Here is a 26,151-nt window from a genome sequence, read left to right as displayed (position 1 = left end):
ACATGAGCGAAGCACGGAAGGGCATTGGTAGAGATACCAGGGGGGCCAAACATCAGCTCCTGGTTGACAGAACAGTCGCACAAGACTGCAGGTCCCGATGTACCAACCTGTGCAAGGCTGGATTGATTACAAGAAAGCCTATGACTCGATGCCACATACATGGATCACTGAATGCTTGGATGTGTATAAGGTGAACAGGACCCTAAGAGCCTTCGTTGCGAACTTGATGAGGATGTGGAAAACCACACTTGAAGCCAATGGCAAGCCACTTACCCAAGTGTCCATCAAATGTGGCATATACCAAGGTGATGCACTCTCCCCACTGCTGTTCTGCATAGGACTGAACCCCCTAAGCCAAGTAATCACCAAGACAGGCCATGGATACCGCCTCAGAAATGGAGCTACGATCAGTCACCTCCTCTACAAGGATGACATGTAGCTGTTTGCTAAGAGCGAAAGGGACATAGACTCCCTGATCCACACAATCAGGATCTACAGCAGCGACATCGGGATGTCATTCGGGCTGGAGAAATGTAGTCGGATGGTGACTAAGAGAGGAAGGGTAGTCCGCACTGAAGGGGTCTCACTCCCTGAAGGAACAATAGCAGACATTGAGGACAGCTACAAGTACCTCGGTATACCACAAGCCAATGGCAACCTCAAACTGGCAACAAGGAAAGCGGCTACGGCCGAATACCTCCAGCGAGTGAGGCAAGTCCTAAGAAGCCAGCTCAATGGCAAGAATAAGACCCGGGCAATAAACAGCTATGCCCTTTCCAGTGATCAGATACCCTGCAGGAAAAATAAGGTGGCCAAAGGAAGAGATTCAGACCACGGATGTTAAGACCCGAAAGCTCGTTAGCATGCATGGAGGGTTCCATCCCAAATCCAGCACCCTGAGACTGTACACAAGCCGAAAGGAAGGAGGCCGGGGACTAGTGAGTGTGAGAGCCACTGTCCAGGATGAAACATCCAAGCTCCACAAATACATCAAGGAGAAGGCACCAACGGATGATGTACTCAGAAAATGTCTCAGACAATGGGGAACAGAAGATGAGGTGCTGGAAGAGGGACCATCATGGGAGGACAAGCCCCTACACGGGATGTACCACCGGACAATAACTGCCGTGGCCAATCTCAAGAAGTCCTATCAGAGTTCTAGAGAGGGCTGGCCTGAAGGACAGCACAGAGGCACTCATCCTGGCTGCTCAGGAGCAGGCCCTGAGCACCAGAGCCATCGAGGCCTAGATATACCACACCAGCCAAGACCCAAGGTGTAGGTTGTGCAAAGAGGCACCTGAGACGATCTAACACATAACTGCAGGGTGTAAGGTGCTGGCAGGGAAAGCCTATATGGAACGCCATAACCAGGTGGCTGGCATAGTCTACCGAAACATCTGTGCGGAGTATGGACTGGACACCCCAAGGTCAAAATGGGAAACACCTCCAAAGGTGGTGGAGAATGACAGAGCGAAGATCCTGTGGGACTTCCAGATCCAGACTGACAAGATGGTAATGGCGAACCAACCAGATATCCTGATCATAGATAAAGGGCAGAGGAAAGCCGTTGTAGTGGATGTAGCGGTCCCAAGTGATGCAAACATCAGAAAGAAGGAACACGAGAAACTCGAGAAATCCCAAGGGCTCAGAGAGGAGCTGGAGAGAGCCTGGAAGGTAAAGGTGCCAGTCGTGCCTGTGGTGGTCGGAGCACTCGGGGCAGTGACCCCCAAACTAGATGATGAGTGGTTGCAACAGATCCCGGGAACAACATCGGACATCTCAGTCCAGAAATGTGCAGTGCTGGGAACAGCAAGGATACTGCGCAGAACCCTCAAGCTTCCTGGCCTCTGGTAGAGGACCCCAGCTGAATGAGGGACAGACAGCACCCGAGGGTGGGTGAGACGAGGATTTTTTTTTTTTTAATATATACAGTCCCTGATTGACTATTGTGTTCTTGAGATACAGCACAAACATTGCTGATTACTTCAGCGTTCATCCTTTCCCTATGGAATGCATTGTTAACGGAGTGGTGGCTTGCTGACATGGTGATGCACTGCAGTTCCAAAACAACAATGGCAGAGCCACCCGGGTTTGCAACAGAAAAAAAAAAAAACCACAAGCAGCCAACACCTGCCCAAAAAGATGTTTGTGAGAAATATAACAACAAAAAAGTCACTGATGCAAAAGCACAGAGACTATGTTTATATGCAGACGTACTATATGCTCATGCATACTTGACATTTTCAATGGTCAATTTCAACACCAGGTTGGTCATATTTTTTTTACAAAGAAAACACCTTTATTTCAGCCTTGTAACTGGACTGTACTGTGTTATGGCTGCTTCATCATCGCCGTCGTGAGTCGTTATGAGTACAAATATTTTTATTTGTTGATATGTCTCTCTTAATATACTGTATGATACATTTTAACTGTGTTTGATCATTTAAAAAATGTGTTAAAACACCGTAAAAACATTTTTTAAAAAATGTTCTGGAAATGATTTTTTAACTTGCCTAAGGTGTGTAATTGAAGGAAACACAACTGTAACATTCGTTCATCTATTCTCTATATTGCTGAAGAGAGTCACAGGTGACCTGGATCCTATCCCAGCTCAATCCCGATGATAGGCATGATAAACCCTGGACTGCCTCCAAACTCCTTGGCTTACTCGCAGTTGGAGGGTTCCCCCCGAATGGGGGGACAAATCAAGGAACCAATCCCTGCACCCCGAACGGGGTGCCCTTACGGCCGTTTTTTTTTTTTCGGCTAACCGCCCCCTGAACCTGGCAGGGTGGCGGGCGGACCTTTTGCTCCAGGCGGGGGACATAGAGACAAATCCGGGGCCCACACAGACACTCTCACGCGCGCAACAAACACACACACAACAAACTACCTGGACATGCGACATCTGCACACAACAGATTACAAGAAGACAGACATCCTTCAGATGCAACCACCACACACCACACTGGGTACACAAACATTGCACAAACATAAACACTAGACAATACAACATAACATGGAAATGCAGACTACATCCCAAAACACCACCACGAACAACAACACCTCGTAGGACACCAACAGGCAGCAGAGCACAAACAGACCAAAACAACACACTCGCCTCACCAACACTACCCTCAAACGCAACACGGACAGACAACTCCAACAGAGATACAACAAACACAAGACCACCCCCCCAAACCTGGACCTGCAATAGCTGCAATAGAATCTTCACACGCAGACAAACCTCACTCAGATGCAACTCAACACACCCACACTGGATACACAGACACTGCTCCGGCATCACCACCCGCCAATACACGAGCACGTGGACATGCAGAACACACACGCAAACAACAAACACCCCAACACCACAACCCCCGAACAACCCACAAAGAACAACACCCACCAACAAAAACAACAAACACACACTGACCATACTACAAATAAACATCAACGGCATCCAAAACAAGAAAACAGAACTAGAAGAACTCGCCTTACAACAGCACGCAGACATCATCACCATACAAGAAACCAAACTAGAAAAACAACACAACACACCTCGTCTCACCAACTACACCAGCATTAGGAAAGACAGAGAACACAAGGGAGGAGGAGGACTGCTCACATACATTCACAAATCAGTCACATTCACTCCCATGAACATCCCCAACAACATTAACACCAACACTACAGAAATTCAAACCGTAAAGATTCACACAACCAACCACAAAAGACTACACATATGCAACATGTATATACCCCCCAGAGATACCACCCGACCAGACCACGCCACAGAAGACACAGACATCACCAACACCTTCCAATACATAAACTCGCTGAACAACACCATTCTAACCGCAGACATCAACGCTCACTCAACACAATGGCACTCTCCCTACGACGACCACAGAGGCACCCACATTGCAGACATACTACAGAACTCCCAACAAATCACTCTAAACACAAACACACCCACCAGAAAACCTACAAACATCAACCAACAACCAACATCAACCAACAACCAACATCACCGGACATCACAACAGCCAGCAACAGCATCACAAACAGAACAACATGGACCACAATACACGCACTCAGTTCGGACCACCTTCCTATCAAAATCACACACAACACGCGTGCTCCTTTCCGCCTACAACAACACCTTCAAACTTACACAAATTACAGGAAAGCAGACTGGGAAGGATACACCTCTGAAATAGAATCAGCACTGGAGAACTTAACCATACCTGACAACATCCACACAGCCAACACCATGCTCACAAACCTCATACTTACAGCAGACAAACACCACATACCCCACGGAAAAATAAAAAGCAAATCACTTCTCCTACCACAACACATCAGAACACTCATCAGCCAAAGAAACGACATCAGACAACAAAACCACCAAGACCCACGCATCACAGACCTAAACAAAGAAATAGACACACAAATCCAAAAACACAAACAAGAGCTATGGAAAGAACACTTAACGGATGCATGGAACCACAGACACAAACAACACATACTCTGGAACACAGTAACAAGACTATCAAACAAAGAACAAAAAGCACCAGAAAACACCACAATACAGTTCGGACAACACACGGCAATATCCAACAAACAGAAAGCACGAGCATTCAACAAACAATTCACCAACATAATACAACACAAAACCAACAGAACATACAGACAACTACAACGCAAAATACGAAAACTCAACACCACGCCCATAACCATCACAGAACAACAAGTCAAACAAGCACTACAACGCTCCAAAAGCAACAACTCCACAGGCCCAGACAACATAAACATCAGACATCTGAAACACCTAGGCCCCAAAGCAATAACACTACTCACACACACTTACAACACATCACTCAACACCAACACCATCCCCGCAATATGGAAGACTGCAAAAATAATCCCAATACCAAAACCCAACAAAAACCATGCACTCGGCCCATCTTACAGACCAATAGCACTACTCAGCCCAATAGCCAAAACAATGGAAAAGGTAATACTACCCTTCATTACCAACAACACTCAACTACCCTCTCACCAACACGGCTTCCGAAAACAACACTCCACAACCACAGCACTACACCACATACACAACATCATAGCCACAGGTTTCAATCAACAAAAACCACCACAACGAACAGTTGCCATAGCCCTAGACATGTCCAAAGCCTATGACACGGTAAACCTACACACACTCACAAACAAACTCAACAACACTAACACCCCAAACATCATCATCAAATACATCTTCAACTACATAAGGGGACGCAGACAATACACTCAATACCGGGGGGAAACATCAGAACCACCTCCAAATGTACACACAGTTACATATGCAGACGACATCACCATTCTATCCACACATGTCAAACCACAACAGGCACAACAACAAGTACAAAAATATCTCCACGACATATACAACTGGACAAAACAGAACCAAGTCACACTCAACGCAGACAAAACCACCACCACTCTGTTCACACCGGATCCGGCAGAATACAGCAACAGACTCACTTTACAAATAGATAACACCACCCTACCCACAGTCCGCGAACCCAAAATACTGGGATTAACATGGGACCCCAAACTCACCTTCTCAAAACACACACAACACACTCTAACCCGCGCCAAGCAATCAAACAAAATACTTAAAGCCTTAACAACCACTCACTGGGGAAAATCCAAAGAAACTATACTCACCACATACAAAGCAACCACACTCACACGCCTCGAATACGCAAACACTATATGGTCACCAACACTATCGGACACAAACAAGACAAAACTCCAGACCACACAGAACACAGCACTCAGAATAGCAACAGGATGCACACAAGACACAAACATACAACACTTGCATGAGGAAACAAAAACTCTCCCACTGAACACCCATCTAAAACTACACGCATCGCAAATCAGACAAAAAGCCCAACACCCAACCCACCCACTACACCCACTCACTCAACAACCACCACCACCCAGACAAAAGAAACAAACAATCTTCCACAACAACAACTACACACACAACAAAGACACAGCACCACAGGACACCAACAACGACACCATAAAACAGAACATGAAAGACATACACACCCACTTTGTACAAACACACTTGGACACCAGACAACACAACAAAGTAATACATGCACCAGCACCAGAAATAGACCCATCAGAGCAAGACCTACCACACAGAACCAGACAACTCCTAGCACAACTCCGAACCAACAAATCACCAGCCCTCCACTCCTACCTACACAACATTACACCGGACACACACCCAACACCACTCTGTGCGCTATGCGGCACGCAAGTGCACGACACACAACACCTGTTCACCTGCACAAACATACCCACCACACTGACTCCGGAGGACCTCTGGCGAAACCCAAGCGGAGTGGCGGCCCTGCTAACGCGCTGGGCGGAGGAGGGGGGTCTGGGGATCCGGGAGACGGAGTGAGGGCCCGGTCCCCCAATGTCGGGGCACGGGTGGGGTCGACAACAACAACAACAACAACATAAAAAAAGACTTCCCCTTTAAATATTCCTGCTGCATAATATATCTCCTTTCCTTTCGTAAAGGATGGTCAGAACCTTTCCTAAGCATTATTAAAATTTAGACGATCTTTGCTCCAGGTGCTACCGGCTCATCTCACTCGGTTAGGATAGGAAAGGAAAGTTCCTATGCCAAAATGATAATCCAAAAAGGGCCCCTGTTGGTGGATAATCAGGCCATGGGAGGTGTGAGTAAATTGTGAGGGGGTGTTGGCTGGAGCTAGAAATAATTTTGGTGTCTTGTCCCTGCAGTAGGTTCATTAAAAGAGCAACCAGTGTTTTCACCACCATGGTCGGATCTTACTCTGGAGGGTAACCCATACAGGCAGGTGGGTTGGACAAAATATTTCAACATTGTCAAAGCTGTGTTGTCTGTGCTCCAGTTGAAGGTACGTTATTAGCCTGGAATTCCCATCAATGCCGGCATGTGTCACAAACACCCACCTGTAAAACAAACATGAAAAGAATAATGATTAAATACAAGAAAACAATCAAGTTTCATATCTTGTTTGAAATATCATCTCGGTAGAGAAGGTATTGCTGTGCACTTAAGACTACATGGAGGCAATTTGGAGTTTGTGTAACTTGGATATACAAATGATAAAATTCAATTTAATCTGTGCTGTCCATACAATATGGCTTTCTAATGCTCCCACGAGTACAAATATAAGATGATCCCTTATTACCGAATGAGACGCATATGCCCATCTATGTGCCATAAACTATTGGGGAATGGCACATAGTATGTTCTTCTAGCCACAGTCTGGCTCCATCTCTGGGCTGCAGCAGCTGGCTCAATACGGTTGAGGATTTCTCGAACTCTTTTTCTTTGTACTACAATACCATCAGCACACAGGTATGCCCTCATCATCTGCAACAGGTTCATAAAACAACACAATAAAGAAAGTACACTTTCACAATGAATATAATGATATATACATGAAGGGACAAGAGTATGTAGCAGAACACTTGCTTCCGAGCCTGATCTGGGAAATTGGCTGTGCAATCTTCTGACATGCTCTTCCAGGTCAACATCATGAATGGGAGTAAATCTATTTCTGGCTGAAATCTGAAAAAACTTCATTTTTTTATGCAGGTATGAAGAGGAACAACACAACATCTCAGTGATGGCTCTCACTGTAAAGCCCTGAGTGGGGAGCAGTCCAATTTGATCACTTGTAATGTCAAGTGCTGGTCTTCCTCGTCTACCTAAAGTATGGAAATAAAAGGATTAAGGAATTCAAGCAAACGAATCACTACGTGTTTTTTATATACTGTATACAGTACAGGCATATAGACACAGATGTACATAAAAGTATATGCAGCTTCAAAACCACGAGCAGCTATTTTCTCTAACCATTTTACTCAAGAAAAAAATAATTCAAACTTATAATTGAATAACTAAAAGATCACTAGTTATTGCTTAAAAGTGTACAGCCATCGCGTTACTTAATAGTCTACTGATTTGCAGGAAAACCACTGGTATAAAACGACGTTTGACAGGGTGATAGAAGGTAAGTCACAGCAAGTCGTCAGTAAAACCCGTGTGTAGTTCGAATAAAAATACATACGAAAAACCAATGACAAAAAATGGTAGCCATTTTACCTGTGTGCAAACGATGTGCCACATGGGAACAAACACGTCCACCATTAGGAGTGGGTCCCGCAATGATGACAGATCGGAGATCTATTGGACTTTGAATCAAACTTTGAATAGTATCAGCGCTAAACTGGTCACTAACTCTTCTTAAATTAGCAATTGAAATGTTTATCGCGCGTGCTTCACTTTCACCGGCAGACCCTTGATGACAGGCACTCTCTATTGCCCTGCACCTTCGCAGAATACGTCTCAGGACACTGTCCGCCATTGTTGTTTTAAAAAACTAAGTGGGCACAGAATTTCCAAAATCATGAGCCCTGACTGGTGGGATGACACTATTTTGAAACGTACAGCCAATAGGATACCGTTACATGTTTTCGTAATCATCCTTATTTGCATTTAATGCAAGTACAGTGTAATGTCACTAGCACTACAAGTGGGCACATTTATGGCCTTACATGTTCACTAGTAAGCGTCAAAATCATCTTACCAGTGAACTAGTGGGCACATTTATGGCCTTAAATGTTCAGTAGTAAGCGTCAAAATTATCTTATTATGGATGGATAGTGAACTAGTGAGCGTTTTGTGGCTTACATGTTCACTAGTAAGCGTCAAAATGACCTTACTAGTAAACTAGTGAGCGTTTTGTGGCTTACATGTTCACTAGTAAGCGTCAAAATGACCTTACTAGTAAACTAGTGAGCGTTTTGTGGCTTACATGTTCACTAGTAAGCGTCAAAATGATCTTACTAGTGAACTATTGGGCGTTTTGTGACTTACATGTTCACTAGTAAGCCTCAAAATGATCTTACTAGTGAACTAGTAGGCGATGTGTGGCTTACATGTCAACTAGTAAGCCTCAAAATGAACTTACTAGTGAACTAGTGGGCACATTTATGGCCTTACATGTTCACTAGTAAGCGTCAAAATGATCTTACTAGTGAACTAGTGGGCGTTTTGTGGCTTACATGTTCACTAGTAAGCGTCAAAATGACCTTACTAGTGAACTAGTGGGCGTTTTGTGGCTTACATGTTCACTAGTAAGCGTCAAAATGATCTTACTAGTGAACGAGTGAGCGTTTTGTGGCTGACATGTTCATAAATAAGCGTCAAAATGATCTTACTAGGGAACTAGTGGGCGTTTTGTGGCTTACATGTTCACTAGTAAGCGTCAAAATTACCTTACTAGTGAACCAGTGAGCGTTTTGTGGCTTACATGTTCACTAGTAAGCGTCAAAATGACCTTACTAGTGAACTAGTGAGCGTTTTGTGGCTTACATGTTCACTAGTAAGCGTCAAAATGATCTTACTAGTGAACTCGTGGGCGTTCTGTGGCTTACATGTTCACTAGAAGCCTCAAAATTATCTTACTAGTGAACTAGCGGGCGTTTTGTGGCTTACATGTCAACTAGTAAGCCTCAAAATGATCTTACTAGTGAACTAGTGGGCACATTTATGGCCTTACATGTTCACTAGTAAGCGTCAAAATGACCTTACTAGTGAACTAGTGGGCAATATGGAATAAATACTCAAAGGGCTTGCCAGGCAAGCCCATTGAGTATTTAAAGGGTTCAAAGGGCTTGCCTGACAAGCCCTTTGAGTATTTATTCATCCGTGATGGTATTGTAGACCAATGAGAGCACGTCCGACAGACACGTGGACTTCGGGCGGCCAATCATGATGCATTTCGAGCCAAGCCCCAACAAAAACGGAGGAGAAAACTTTCAGACGCTTTGAAAGCTTTTGGGGTACATATTACTCTTGTTGTTACACAAAATTTTGTTTTACGATTATTTTAGGCGGTAACGTTATGGTGTAAATGTCAAATACGTGGTCAATTTATCAAGATGAAGCCTGCTTAAAAATTTGCTCCAACAATTTTGGAGATGTGTCTGACTTTGACAGTAATGGCGGCAGTTCAACGCTGACAGTCGCAGTCGGGTGCAGATTTATTTCGGCAGGACTTTCTAAAATCTGCCGTTTGCTCTGACAGTTCTCTGTCTGACAGTCACATTTTGTCTTATTACTCACAAGCTAATTGACATTTAAAAAAAGAGTTAATGTTTGGAACACGATTTTGCTCTTACTGTTTGCTGCCTTAGTTCGTTTGAAATATTCGCTTCCTGCATTACATGAAGTACATTTTTTAATATTCACAAGACTGTAACTGTGCATTATAAATAATGTCACATTTGCACTATGTTTTACTGGATCTACAACTAAACTAGGTCCTCGTTTCTGGGAGAGTCCACAGCACCTCCTGTATCACAACCATTCTGCCGGCACACCTTCAGCAGCACGATGTTTCTAACGGGAGCTGGAGGGTGATCAGCTTCATTGAAGAACAGGAGGAGGAGAGGCACAACGTTTGTCATTTGTGATATGTTTTTAGACTTTTCTCCTAACTAAAAAAACTATGTTTTGTTAATTTCTTGATATAGTTCTTGTATTTAAATATTTTAACAATCAAATATTCATTCATTCATTCCGGGGGAGACGGGGGACATTGAGTCCGAGTGGACCATGTTCCGTGCCTCTATTGTTGAGGCGGCCAATCTGAGTTGTGGCCGTAAGGTGGTTGGTGCCTGTCGTGGCGGCAATCCTCGTACTCGCTGGTGGACACCAGCAGTAAGGGATGCCGTCAAGCTGAAGAAGGAGTCCTATCGAGCCTTTATGGCCTGTGGGACCCCAGAGGCAGCTGACGGGTATCGACTGGCCAAGCGGACCGCGGCTTCGGTGGTCGCCGAGGCAAAAACCCGAGCGTGGGAAGAGTTCGGTGAGGCCATGGAAGCCGACTTCCGGACGGCTTCGAGGAAATTCTGGTCCACCATCCGACGTCTCAGGAGGGGGAAGCAGTGCACCACTAACACTGTGTACAGTGGAGATGGGGCGCTGCTGACTTCGACTGTTGTGAACCGGTGGGCAGAGTACTTCGAAGACCTCCTCAACTCCACCAACACGCCTTCCTTTGAGGAAGAAGAGCCTGGGGACTCTGAGGTGGGCTCTCCTATCTCTGTGGTTGAAGTCACCGATGTGGTTAAAAAGCTCCTCGGTGGCAAGGCCCCAGGGGTGGATGAGATCCGCCCGGAGTTCCTCAAGGCTCTGGATGTTGTGGGGCTGTCCTGGTTGACACGCCTCTACAACATCGCGTGGTCAACAGGGAGAGTGCCTCTGGATTGGCAGACCGGGGTGGTAGTCCCTCTTTTTAAAAAGGGGGACCGGAGGGTGTGTTCCAACTACAGAGGGATCACACTCCTCAGCCTCCCTGGTAAGGTCTATTCAGGGGTGCTGGAGAGGAGGGTCCGTCAGGAAGTCGAGCCTCAGATTGAGGAGGAGCAGTGTGGTTTTCGTCCCGGCCGTGGAACAGTGGACCAGCTCTACACCCTTAGCAGGGTCCTTGAGGGTATGTGGGAATTCGCCCAACCAGTCTACATGTGTTTTGTGGACTTGGAGAAGGCGTTTGACCGTGTCCCTCGGGGAGTTCTGTGGGGGGTGCTTCGTGGGTATGGGGTACCGAACCCCCTGATACGGGCTGTTCGGTCACTATACCATCGATGTCAGAGTTTGGTTCGCATTGCCGGCAGTAAGTCGGAACCGTTTCCACTGGGGGTAGGACTCCGCCAAGGCTGCCCTTTGTCGCCGATTCTGTTCATAACCTTTATGGACAGAATTTCTAGGCGCAGCCGAAGCGTTGAGGGAGTCTGTTTTGGGGGCCTCAGTATTACATCCCTGCTTTTTGCAGATGATGTGGTGCTGTTGGCTCCTTCAAACGGGGCTCTACAACTCTCACTGGAGCGTTTCGCAGCCGAGTGTGAAGCGGTTGGGATGAAAATCAGCACCTCCAAATCTGAAACCATGGTCCTCAGTCGGAAAAGGGTGGATTGCCCCCTCCGGGTCGGGGAGGAGATATTACCCCAAGTGGAGGAGTTTAAGTATCTTGGGGTCTTGTTCACGAGTGAGGGCAGGAGGGAGCGAGAGATCGACAGGCGGATCGGTGCAGCGTCTGCTGTGATGCGGACGTTGTATCGGTCTGTCGTGGTGAAGAAGGAGCTGAGCCAAAGGGCGAAGCTCTCAATTTACCGGTCGATCTACGTCCCAACCCTCATCTATGGCCACGAGCTATGGGTCGTGACCGAAAGAACGAGATCCCGGATACAAGCGGCCGAAATGAGTTTTCTCCGCAGGGTGTCCGGGCTCTCCCTTAGAGATAAGGTGAGGAGCTCGGTCATCCGGGAGGGGCTCAGAGTCGAGCCGCTTCTCCACCACATCGAGAGGAGCCAGATGAGGTGGCTTGGGCATCTGATTCGGATGCCTCCTGAGCGCCTCCCTGGTGAGGTGTTCCGGGCATGTCCCACCGGGAGGAGACCCCGAGGAAGACCCAGGACACGCTGGAGAGACTACGTCACCCAGCTGGCCTGGGAACGCCTCGGAATCCCCCGGGGAGAGCTGGAAGAAGTAGCTAGGGAGAGGGAAGTCTGGGCTTCCCTGCTAAAGCTGTTGCCCCCGCGACCCGGCCCCAGATAAGCGGTAGATGATGGATGGATGGATGGATGAATCAAATATTTTTCAACTGTGTTTTAGATATGAATTGTATGAAATAAATCAGTGAAGCCCCATTCAAATTCTACTCTATCTAATCTGCTCGATCACACTGCTGTCAACCTGCTGTACCTCCAAACTCCTTGGCTTACTCGCAGTTGGAGGGTTCCCCCCGAACGGGGGGACAAATCAAGGAACCAATCCCTGCACCCCGAACGGGGTGCCCTTACGGCCGTTTTTTTTTTTTCGGCTAACCGCCCCCTGAACCTGGCAGGGTGGCGGGCGGACCTTTTGCTCCAGGCGGGGGACATAGAGACAAATCCGGGGCCCACACAGACACTCTCACGCACGCAACAAACACACACACAACAAACTACCTGGACATGCGACATTTGCACACAACAGATTACAAGAAGACAGACATCCTTCAGATGCAACCACCACACACCACACTGGGTACACAAACATTGCACAAACATAAACACTAGACAATACAACATAACATGGAAATGCAGACTACATCCCAAAACACCACCACGAACAACAACACCTCGTAGGACACCAACAGGCAGCAGAGCACAAACAGACCAAAACAACAAACTCGCCTCACCAACACTACCCTCAAAGGCAACACGGACAGACAACTCCAACAGAGATACAACAAACACAAGACCACCCCCCCAAACCTGGACCTGCAATAGCTGCAATAGAATCATCACACGCAGACAAACCTCACTCAGATGCAACTCAACACACCCACACTGGATACACAGACATTGCTCCGGCATCACCACCCGCCAATACACAAACACGTGGACATGCAGAACACACACGCAAACAACAAACACCCCAACACCACAACCCCCGAACAACCCACAAAGAACAACACCCACCAACAAAAACAACAAACACACACTGACCATACTACAAATAAACATCAACGGCATCCAAAACAAGAAAACAGAACTAGAAGAACTCGCCTCACAACAGCACGCAGACATCATCACCATACAAGAAACCAAACTAGAAAAACAACACAACACACCTCGTCTCACCAACTACACCAGCATTAGGAAAGACAGAGAACACAAGGGAGGAGGAGGACTGCTCACATACTGTCAGGTTGGTCCAAATTGACACTCAAGAATAACCAAAAGGAGGAGACAGGAGACTCGATTCTGGTACCAGGAGGGAACGAGGAGAAGCGTTCGGTTTCAGTTCTCCACACGGAACCCTAACGATCTCCCCCTTCACCTCCTCATTTATTGGGAAAAGCTACTACATAGGTGTGTCCAACCTAAAGGGTGGGGGCTGTTGAACACACACTGAACTTGTTTGACTATGTGTGTGTATGTGAGTGCAATTTACGTACATGTGTGCAAATAGACATAAACATCCCGTTGCAGCTGGTGTTGATGTCTCCATTCACGGTTCAGCCTTGCTCGCTGTTTAGTCTTAACAGTTATCTCTTCCCAGCCACGTCCTCGGAAAGGTGGTTGCGACCCTAACTTCTCACACAGTACAGCAAGCAAAAGTGAGCACATAATGAAGAACATATAATGATTATAGATGTGAGTAAATAATAAAGGATAAATCTTTATTGAAAGCATAAGCGTTCTTCATTGCAGGCAAAGCCAACTAATGATTGCAAGCATAAGCGTTCTTCTTTGCAAGCAAAATCAAACTATACTGACAGGCAGAAGCATTCTTCATTGCGAGCATAAAATGACGACACGAGAATCAACCGAATAATACGTGAATGTATGATTACTAAACAATAATAAATCCAACATTCCCCCCTGTTCATCCTACATTTGCACGTATCATCACACAGAACCTTCCCGACGGTCTTTATTCAGTGGAGTCAATGCCGCACACGCAAACATAGTTACACCCAGGGGCAGGGAGCAAAACGACTAAAAACCATCTATGACCCCCTGATGCCGAAGCGAAATCACGTCATCATCCGAAGAGGCATAATCAACACCAGAATCACTGCCATCAAACAACAACAGAGGATACATCCCATTCACTTTAGACGTCGTGGGCGAGACAGCCGTAGTAATAAGCCGGATAAGCAGCAATCTGATACAGGGAATGCAACAGCATCCACACAACGTCAAGACAGCTGCAAAAAGAGCAAAAGAGATTAGTACATAAAACACCAAATCCTTGTACTCTCCGAAGGCCTTATGCCACCACTCCGCCCAGAAGGACGTATTCATGCCGGAATGGGCCCTTATTTGGCGAGTCAGGGTGCGGAGGCCTCCAAAGGCCTTGGCGAGGGCGCCATCAGGCGCGGTGTTGTTAGGTATGAACGTACAACACTGGTCACCAAACATCGCACATACTCCATTGGTCTCTGCCAAGAGCATATCAACCGCGATGCGGTTCTGAAACGCCATCAGGGAGGTGGCCGCCAATTGCTCTTTTATAGCCAAGACGGCTTCTTCAGTAAAATTTCCGAGCCTCTGGACGTTGTAGTGGAGGTAGTTGATCCTGTCAACATTCTTATTAGGGGTAACCCAAATGAAAATGGATTCCCAACCGGCAGCAATCTGGTTAACCAACTTATACTCATCTGGCACGCCACGAGGAACCCCAATTGCGTCTATATATGTGGGATCGCCATCCCTCCAGGAGGCGTCACGCCGGAACCGGAGAAGGCTACTCTCCGTCATCGACGATAACGCAGCCCCCTGTATATCCTCCGCTGTTGATGGAAACACAGTTACTGGCAAAAGCAGTGATACCAATGCGCAGACACCAGAAAATGAAAAACACTCGCCTGTGATAACCATAATTTGCCTTCAAAATCATTAGAAGTACACTACTTCATCACACCGTATCCGCAGTAACATAAAATAAAAATAAAATAACAAAAGAATGAAAAATAGCTCAACTTTCTGCAGAGAATAACTACATCACCGTTGGGTCGTTTTCCTTTTTCCTTTTACCACCAAAGAAAAGATCGTAAACGCATAAAATCACCTAAGAAATGTATTTAAAATCCATGTCTGAACCATTACGACCAAATCAATGCACCATTTGAACTAGAAATAAATCAAAAAACGGTTATAAATTCAATTTCAGCCGAGCAACATCACCAGAGGAGCACAGTACACAAATCACTTCAATCTCCAAAACAAACCCAAATAAAAAAGTTGTGCTCTTTTCTACCACTCATGGTGTGTTCACTTCTCAATTTTTATTTTTTATTTTCATAATGAGATCGACTAGACCGATTATAAATAAAATACTTTTGCCACCAAAACAAAAAAGTATACAACAATTTGTGCCGCAATGTGTTTCTTCATTTCCCTTCCCCAGATCATCTAGATCACAGGTGTCAAAGTCGAAACCCCATGTACTTATGTGGCCCGTGAAAGCAATTGATGCGCATCAACTGCCATAAACCCTGCTAAAATCTGTACCGAAATGCCCAAATTCTATATGAATAATGTCGAGATTTTGTGATAATTTTGTTACCTGTTAAAACGCTCAACCAAACAATAATCGAACAAAATCTGAACGGCTTCAGAATTGGCACAATTCATCCATATACAATTAATAAAATATAACTATTTAATCAAATTTCACCGTCGTACCGGCCCACCGAAGGAAGGTGTAACCCCAAAGCGGCCTCAAAGATGAGTTTGACACCCCTGGTCTAGATCTATTCGCAAAATGTAGTTTATTAAAAAAAATACACCCCCATTCACATGTGCTAAAGGAGAGCACAAATACCATATAAAAAAGGAGAACAGTCAATCATGTGTTAATGTGATCATATAACAGGAAATGACATGCCACCACTGATATTCTAGCATGTCGACAGAAACACACCCTAAATGAGTGCAAAGGTGTCTTGAAACTTCTTCCGCCGGTCGTTTGATGTTCCCAGTAACTAAAATACTGTGCCCATCGCGTCACCGGACTTCGCTCACCTTCCTCAGTGGATGTTTCTGTCGAGATGACCTTTTACAATGTCCATCAAACGGTGTGGTCATCAACACTTCAAAGAAACACAATGTTTGTTTTTCATGTTTCGAATCAGAGCCATGTCCGCTGGAACCTGCTGTGGAAAAGCACAATCGTCCTACAGCAATCTCAATTCATTTTTTTCTAAACATTCTCACATATTTTCAACCGAATCAGCTTAATTTCCTAGTTCACAATTTTGTAGAAATTATCAATAATATATTTAGTCTCCCAAACAATATTTCGAACAAAGAAGAAAACACCATTCTCGTAATATTAACATATAAGTCAATTCAATTTCAATTCAATTTCTTTAATCGAATTTTAACCATATACTTTCAGACTTGCTACCAATCCTGCAGATTGTGGATGGCAGGAGCAATAGTGTCTCAAATAAAATGTGAAACATGCATTCCATTTTATCAATTTTCGACCCATTTTGGAAAAGCCTCAACCAAACCCCCTCATTAATTCAACGAAAACCATCTACATTATCTGAAATGGAGATGTAGTTCAAAATGTACCGTATTCCAACATTGGTTAAAACCATAGGTTGTATCATGTTTCCGAACCAGAGACACCATTCCCCCTGCCAATGCGTGAAATAATCCATGACACAAAAAAGAAGTTTGGGTTCACTGCCTCGTCAAAAAGACCGTCAAGCATTAGAAAGAAAAGCCAAATGAGCTCCTGCTGCAGGCATCGCACGTCAAATCTCGAGTCGTTCAACAGTATGGACCCTGACGACTTGGACATCAAGATGGCCGTTGGCCACCATGCTGACCAGAAAATGTGCGACCCACCCGCTGTGCCCAAAAAGAGGTCCAAAAGCAAACCGTAAAATAACTATACAAATCAGTTTTAAGCCAATAAACTGATGAGATGCCGTAATGTAACGGGGCACCAATTTTGAAAAGCGACGCATAAATATGCTCCCGTATATGCTCAGTTTGTGCACAAACTGAAAGTCACACAAACCTACCTAAATATAGCCCGCAAAACGCGCTTGTTTATATCTAGATTCCTCCCTTCGCCCGTTAAACCGAGATGTACCCAAAAAAACGACCCATCACTATATGAAGCAATACATTCAGTCATTCAATGTCCGATCCGCTTTTATCCTCACGAGGTTCGCGGGGGTGAGTGGAGCTCATCCAACTCCGGGCAGCAGGATGGGGACAACCCGAACCGGTCGCCAACCAATTACAGGGCACACAGACACAAGCACAACCACCCAAGCCCATGCTCACACCTAGGGACAATTTAGAGTTTCCAATCAGGCAGTCATGCAGGTCATCGCAATATTAATATGAAACAAATCAACACACACACAAAACGGGAGATAAGATGAGATGAGTTTGTTGTACTTCCTCCTACAACCTCTCAAATCACTATTACCTGTTCACATTCCAACAAACAAACAAACAAACACCAGGAAGCCACAACAAAGTAGCACGGTTAAGCACTGTGCATTTTTCCAGCGTTAAAGGGGATCGACATAACAACATAGACACACAAAATAAATGCCAACCATGCGACAAAAAAACGTCATGTTAGTGTGCAACAGCTCATCCCTTTATCTTTTTTTTTTTCTAGCACTCTTCCAGCATGCAGAGTTCACACCATACACTGCTGCCAAAAGGCTTATCTATGCCACAACTGTCTTTGGTAAACACCACCTAGGGTGCGTGATACTCAAAAATGCCACTGACCTTAAAACGTGCAGTCATACTAAGTTAACGAAGCCAATTGTAAATTATTCACACGTGACCCTGAAACGTGCTGATTAAAGCTGGAAGATTTTGCTCTTGTGACAAACGAAATTAGAAATCCAGCCTGTGTATGCACAAATGAGATGTGTCGTAAAATCTGACGGGTTTTTTTATGACTCAAACCAACAAGAATTTGTATGTTCGACGATAGCTTCAACTCTAGTCATTAAATTTCATAATGACGGAAGGCACAACACAATCCACGGATAGCAAAGTTGTAACAGAATTTTCTAAATTCATGAGACAAGACCATCATTCCTCCCACATCAGGAGCCGTGATGGCTCTTCTCAGGTTTCAAGAGAAATGTGCATCTTATGAACGTAATCTAAAAAAACATTGGAACATAATCGGAACATCCTGGCAATTAGCAGCATAACAGAAGCATTTATAAAACAAATAAGATAACTGAAACCCACAGACATTAACATTCACAAATCATCCAGATCAAGGCCTTCACTGTATACTTACACATTCTAACTCCTCCCAGAAAGTTAACAACGTCCCACACACGTCCACTGTTTACGACTTACAAACAACCATCTAAGCATCTCGTGACCTTCCGGCCCTTTTCAACCTAAACACACGGTGACCTCCTCATTCGTAGCATCACTGTGTCAAACCTCACCTGCCCGTGCCTTTCTTTATTCTCAACATACTCAACTTCCATCATCACCTTACGTCTCACCATCAATATTTTCACTTGCCTGTCACCCACTATAAGTATCCAAAACTCTCTGTGTCACCACACCCATACTCAACCATTTTATTTCTTTACCTGATTTACACATACTTCATGTAGCGCCGGTTGAAATTATGAAGCTGAAGTGGTGTTAGGAATTATAATAAAAACAGTTTCAATTACAAGTACCGGTAATTATAATAGATGCCATACAAACCTTCTACACTGCAAAAGCCAGAAAACAAAACAAACAAGACTCCATGAGTCGCGCCAAGAGTCACGCATATATACACACCCACACGCAAAGACTAATCCAACACATATTCGCAGACACAACCCTACAGACAAACCAAAATATTCACCTTACTACCGCTCACAACCAAGTTAAGCACATCCAAACTTTTAATTTTGTCATCCGCGAGAAGACTTCACTCCATCCAAATATCGATACAGTATACACCATCAATTTACTGTCAAACAAGCCGCCATCCAAACTTGTTGCTCCTCAGCTCCATTTAGATGATATGATTTTCGCAGATCCTCCATTTCCTGGACAAATTGTACCACGTCAATTTTATGTGATGTAATGCCGTCTACGGCTTTTTTTACATCTTCTTGTGTCCATGTTCTATAAACAAGAATGACAGGCGACTCATCTTTTATGTCTGGATTTGCAACTTCAATCATGGGAAAAGCGTCTCGTACCTCACTCCCGGATGAGTCAACCTTCGTCGCAGCAGGGGAAAAAACACTACTCCAATTTTTTGAAAATTCCACTCCCAAATCTCCTTTTCCCCTGGTGGCCATCGGATGGCCCCCTCTGTAAGAGGGTGGAGAGGATGGTGGAAAAGGAGGAGATGTCGGAAGAGTCGGATCTAACGGTGGTGTATTTTTCTATCCACGTATCTAAATGTTTTATCTTCGAAGGACATTGGCTCTCTACGAATCTCCAGTCCTTACATGTTAACTTCTTTTTGGGATCACCTCTCTCCACGGTCTTACTATTATGAACCCCCATTTGCGAATTAGGGGGTGGAACTTGAGAATTTGAGAATTTTTTGTTTAGAGTCAGCGATTTACCTAGGGTAACTAGGCTGACTATTCCCTTGAACAGGGTGGCAATTTCTCCGACTGAGGTAATTTCCAACCTTCTACCACCAAGGTGGCGGGAAATTCTTGCCTCTGCTTCCTCAGACAGTTGCCACAACAAATGTCCTGTTCAGATGAGGTAGCGAACCTCCACTCACACAGTTACACAGTCATACATTTATGCGCATTTAATTTGGTTTTATCCTATTACCTTGACCAGAGGTAACGCACTATATAGACATTATTATTATAAATGTCCCCACTGTGGGACGAATAAAGGATATCTTATCTTATTTATACCCGGGGTTTAACACACACGGAGTTTAAGCACGTGCAGGACACCGTCGCCCTCATCAGTTTAGAGCAGGTGTCACCAACATTTTTGAGGGTGAGAGCAACTTCATGTGTACCGATTGTGTGAAGGGCTACCAAATTGATACACGTCTGAAATAACATATTTGTCCAAAATACCTTCAATAATATGAGGATGTTATTTTTAATACTTGATGATTTAAATTGTCAGACTTTGATCGTGTTTCGAAATGTCTCACAGTACTGCCAATGTTTGCATTTTTAAATCATAATTTCTACTAGCCAATCACAATGTCCAGGCACTGGCGGGCTACTCAAGTGGTCTTCACGGGCTACCTGGTGCCCGCGGGCACCATGTTGGTGACCACTGGTTTAGAGACTTGCACGGTCTGTATGCCTGATAGGGACTAGTATGGCTCAGGGCTTTGCGGCTTAAAAAGACCTCGTCTTTTTGCCGGCGCGCAAACACTCAATCACCGTTGAAAGAGTTCCTTCTCAACAAACCCCTCTCAGGCTCACACAGGGTCTCGAACCAGGCGTTCGAACCAAACTACAACACCTGCCCTGAGAGTGTTTCAATTGAAAACAGGTTTAAAGACCCCGACCTCCGTCTTTACAAACCCGGCGCGCAAACACTCCTCGAGTGTCGATGCGGAGTTTAAGTACGTACAGGACACCGCCGCCCTACTTACCAAGAGTAGTCCTCTCTCCTCTGGGATTCGCTTCAACCCTCAGCCCCCAGACGAGGAGCCGAAAACCAGTCCCAGAAAGGGTGTCTTTGCCGTGGCCACGGTCTTCCTGGCCGTCGACTCAGCGTCTGGAGGCGTCAGGTATGTTGCGATCCCGGACGAGCCCCCAAAAATGTCAGGTTGGTCCAAATTGACACTCAAGAATAACCAAAAGGAGGAGACAGGAGACTCGATTCTGGTACCAGGAGGGAAAGAGGAGAAGCGTTCGGTTTCAGTTCTCCACACGTAACCCTAACGATCTCCCCCTTCACCTCCTCATTTATTGGGAAAAGCTACTACATAGGTGTGTCCAACCTAAAGGGTGGGGGCTGTTGAACACACACTGAACTTGTTTGACTATGTGTGTGTATGTGAGTGCAATTTACGTACATGTGTGCAAATAGACATAAACATCCCGTTGCAGCTGGTGTTGATGTCTCCATTCACGGTTCAGCCTTGCTCGCTGTTTAGTCTTAACAGTTATCTCTTCCCAGCCACGTCCTCGGAAAGGTGGTTGCGACCCTAACTTCTCACACAGTACAGCAAGCAAAAGTGAGCACATAATGAAGAACATATAATAATTATAGATGTGAGTAAATAATAAAGGATAAATCTTTATTGAAAGCATAAGCGTTCTTCATTGCAGGCAAAGCCAACTAATGATTGCAAGCATAAGCGTTCTTCTTTGCAAGCAAAATCAAACTATACTGACAGGCAGAAGCATTCTTCATTGCGAGCATAAAATGACGACACGAGAATCAACCGAATAATACGTGAATGTATTATTACTAAACAATAATAAATCCAACACTAGTGAACATGTAAGGCCATAAATGTGCCCACTAGTTCACTAGTAAGATCATTTTGAGGCTTACGAGTGAAGATGTAAGCCACAAAACGCCCACATAGTTTACTAGTAAGATCATTTTGAGGCTTACTAGTGAACACGTAAGGCCATAAATGTGCCCATTAGTTCACTAGTAAGATCATTTTGAGGCTTGCTATTTGACATGTAAGCCACAAAACGCCCACTAGTTCACTAGTATGATCATTTTGAGGCTTACTAGTGAACATGTAAGCCACAAAACGCCCACTAGCTCACTCGTAAGATCATTTTGAGGCTTACTAGTGAAGATGTAAGCCACAAAACGCCCACTAGTTCACTAGTAAGATCATTTTGACGCTTACTAGTTGACATGCAAGCCGCAAAACGCCCACTAGTTCACTAGTAAGATCATTTTGACGCTTACTCGTGAACATGTAAGCCACAAAATGCCCACTTGTTCTCTAGTAAGATAATTTTGAGGCTTACTAGTGAAGATGTAAGCCACAAAACGCCCACTAGTTCACTAGTAAGATCATTTTGACGCTTACTAGTTGACATGCAAGCCGCAAAACGCCCACTAGTTCACTAGTAAGATCATTTTGACGCTTACTCATGAACATGTAAGCCACAAAACGCCCACTAGTTCACTAGTAAGATCATTTTGAGGCTTACTAGTGAACATGTAAGGCCATAAATGTGCCCACTAGTTCACTAGTAAGATCATTTTGACGCTTACTAGTGAACATGTAAGGCCATAAATGTGCCCACTAATTCACTAGTAAGATCATTTTGAGGCTTACTAGTTGACATGTAAGCCACAAAATGCCCACTAGTTCTCTAGTAAGATCATTTTGACGCCTACTAGTGAACATGTAAGCCACAAAACACTCACTAGTTCACAAGTAAGGTCATTGTGACGCTTACTAGTGAACATGTAAGCCACAAAAGAAGCCACTAGTTCACTAGTAAGATCGTTTTGAGGCTTACTAGTTGACATGTAAGCCGCAAAATGCCCACTAGTTCACTGGTAAGATCATTTTGAGGCTTACTAGTTGACATGTAAGCCGCAAAATGCCCACTAGTTCACTGGTAAGTTTATTTTGAGGCTTACTAGTGAACATGTAAGGCCATAAATGTGCCCACTAGTTCACTAGTAAGATCATTTTGAGGCTTACTAGTTGACATGTAAGCCGCAAAATGCCCACTAGTTCACTGGTAAGATCATTTTGAGGCTTACTAGTGAACATGTAAGGCCATAAATGTGCCCACTAGTTCACTAGTAAGATCATTTTGAGGCTTACTAGCTGACATGTAAGCCACAAAACGCCCACTAGTTCACTAGTAAGATCATTTTGAGGCTTGCTATTTGACATGTAAGCCACAAAACGCCCACTAGTTCACGAGTAAGATCATTTTGAGGCTTACTAGTGAACATGTAAGCCACAAAACGCCCACTAGTTCACTAGTAAGATCATTTTGATGCTTACTAGTGAACATGTAAGCCACAAAACGCTCACTAGTTCACAAGTAAGGTCATTGTGACGCTTACTAGTGAACATGTAAGCCGCAAAACGCCCACTAGCTCACTCGTAAGATCATTTTGAGGCTTACTAGTTGACATGTAAGCCGCAAAACGCCCACTAGTTCACTAGTAAGATCATTTTGACGCCTACTAGTGAACATGTAAGCCACAAAACACTCACTAGTTAACTAGTAAGGTCATTTTGACACTTACTAGTGAACATGTAAGCCACAAAACGCGCACTAGTTCACTACTAAGATCATTTTGAGGCTTACTTGTTGACATGTAAGCCGCAAAACGCCCACTAGTTCACTCGTAAGATCATTTTGAGGCTTACTAGTTGACATGCAAGCCGCAAAACGCCCACTCGTTCACAAGTAAGATCATTTTGACGCGTACTAGTGAACACGTAAGGCCATAAATGTGCCCACTAGTTCACTAGTAAGATCATTTTTAGGCTTACTAGTTGACATGTAAGCCACAAAACGCCCACTAGTTCACTAGTAAGATCATTTTGAGGCTTACGAGTGAAGATGTAAGCCAAAAAAAGCCCACTAGTTCATTAGTAAGATCATTTTGAGGCTTACTTGTTGACATGTAAGCCGCAAAACGCCCACTAGTTCACTCGTTAGATCATTTTGAGGCTTACTAGTTGACATGCAAGCCGCAAAACGCCCACTAGTTCACTAGTAAGGTCATTTTGACGCTTCCTCGTGAACATGTAAGCCACAAAACGCCCACTAGTTCACTAGTAAGATCGTTTTGAGGCTTACTAGTGAACATGTAAGGCCATAAATGTGCCCACTAGTTCACTAGTAAGATCATTTTGAGGCTTACTAGTTGACATGTAAGCCACAAAATGCCCACTAGTTCACTAGTAAGATCATTTTGAGGCTTACTAGTTGACATGTAAGCCGCAAAATGCCCACTAGTTCTCAGGTAAGATAATTTTGAGGCTTACTAGTGAACATGTAAGGCCATAAATGTGCCCACTAGTTCACTAGTAAGATCATTTTGAGGCTTACTAGTTGACATGTAAGCCACAAAACGCCCACTAGTTCACTAGTAAGATCATTTTGAGGCTTACGAGTGAAGATGTAAGCCAAAAAAAGCCCACTAGTTTACTTTTAAGATCATTTTGACGCTTACTAGTGAACATGTAAGGCCATAAATGTGCCCACTAGTTCACTAGTAAGATCATTTTGAGGCTTGCTATTTGACATGTAAGCCACACAACGCCCAGTAGTTCACTAGTAAGATCATTTTGAGGCTTACTAGTTGACATGTAAGCCGCAAAATGCCCACTAGTTCACTGGTAAGATAATTTTGAGGCTTACTAGTGAACATGTAAGGCCATAAATGTGCCCACTAGTTCACTAGTAAGATCATTTTGAGGCTTACTAGTTGACATGTAAGCCACAAAACGCTCACTAATTCACTAGTAAGGTCATTTTGACGCTTACTAGTGAACATGTAAGCCACAAAACGCCCACTAGTTCATTAGTAAGATCATTTTGAGGCTTACTTGTTGACATGTAAGCCGCAAAACGCCCACTAGTTCACTCGTTAGATCATTTTGAGGCTTACTAGTTCACATGCAAGCCGCAAAACGCCCACTAGTTCACTAGTAAGATCATTTTGACGCTTCCTCGTGAACATGGAAGCCACAAAACGCCCACTAGTTCACTAGTAAGATCGTTTTGAGGCTTACTAGTGAACATGTAAGGCCATAAATGTGCCCACTAGTTCACTAGTAAGATCATTTTGAGGCTTACTAGTTGACATGTAAGCCACAAAATGCCCACTAGTTCACTAGTAAGATCATTTTGAGGCTTAATAGTTGACATGTAAGCCGCAAAATTCCTACTAGTTCACTGGTAAGATCATTTTGAGGCTTACTAGTGAACATGTAAGGCCATAAATGTGCCCACTAGTTCACTAGTAAGATCATTTTGAGGCTTACTAGTTGACATGTAAGCCACAAAACGCCCACTAGTTCACTAGTAAGATCATTTTGAGGCTTACGAGTGAAGATGTAAGCAAAAAAAGCCCACTAGTTTACTTTTAAGATCATTTTGACGCTTACTAGTGAACATGTAAGGCCATAAATGTGCCCACTAGTTCACTAGTAAGATCATTTTGAGGCTTGCTATTTGACATGTAAGCCAAACAACGCCCACTAGTTCACTAGTAAGATTATTTTGACGCTTACTAGTGAACATGTAAGCCACAAAACTCTCAGTAGTTCACAAGTAAGGTCATTGTGACGCTTACTAGTGAACATGTAAGCCGCAAAACGCCCACTAGCTCACTCGTAAGATCATTTTGAGGCTTACTAGTTGACATGTAAGCCGCAAAACGCCCACTAGTTCACTAGTAAGATCATTTTCACGCTTACTAGTGAACATCTAAGGCCATAAACGTGCCCACTATTTCACTAGTAAGATCATTTTGACGCTTACTAGTGAACATGTAAGGCCATAAATGTGCCCACTAGTTCACTAGTAAGATCATTTTGAGGCT

This window comes from Hippocampus zosterae, chromosome 16, assembly GCF_025434085.1.
Source record: "Hippocampus zosterae strain Florida chromosome 16, ASM2543408v3, whole genome shotgun sequence".
NCBI classification, from domain to species: Eukaryota; Metazoa; Chordata; class Actinopteri; order Syngnathiformes; family Syngnathidae; genus Hippocampus; species Hippocampus zosterae.
The sequence above is the reverse complement of the archived record's forward strand: the minus strand, read 5'-3'. Positions refer to the sequence as shown.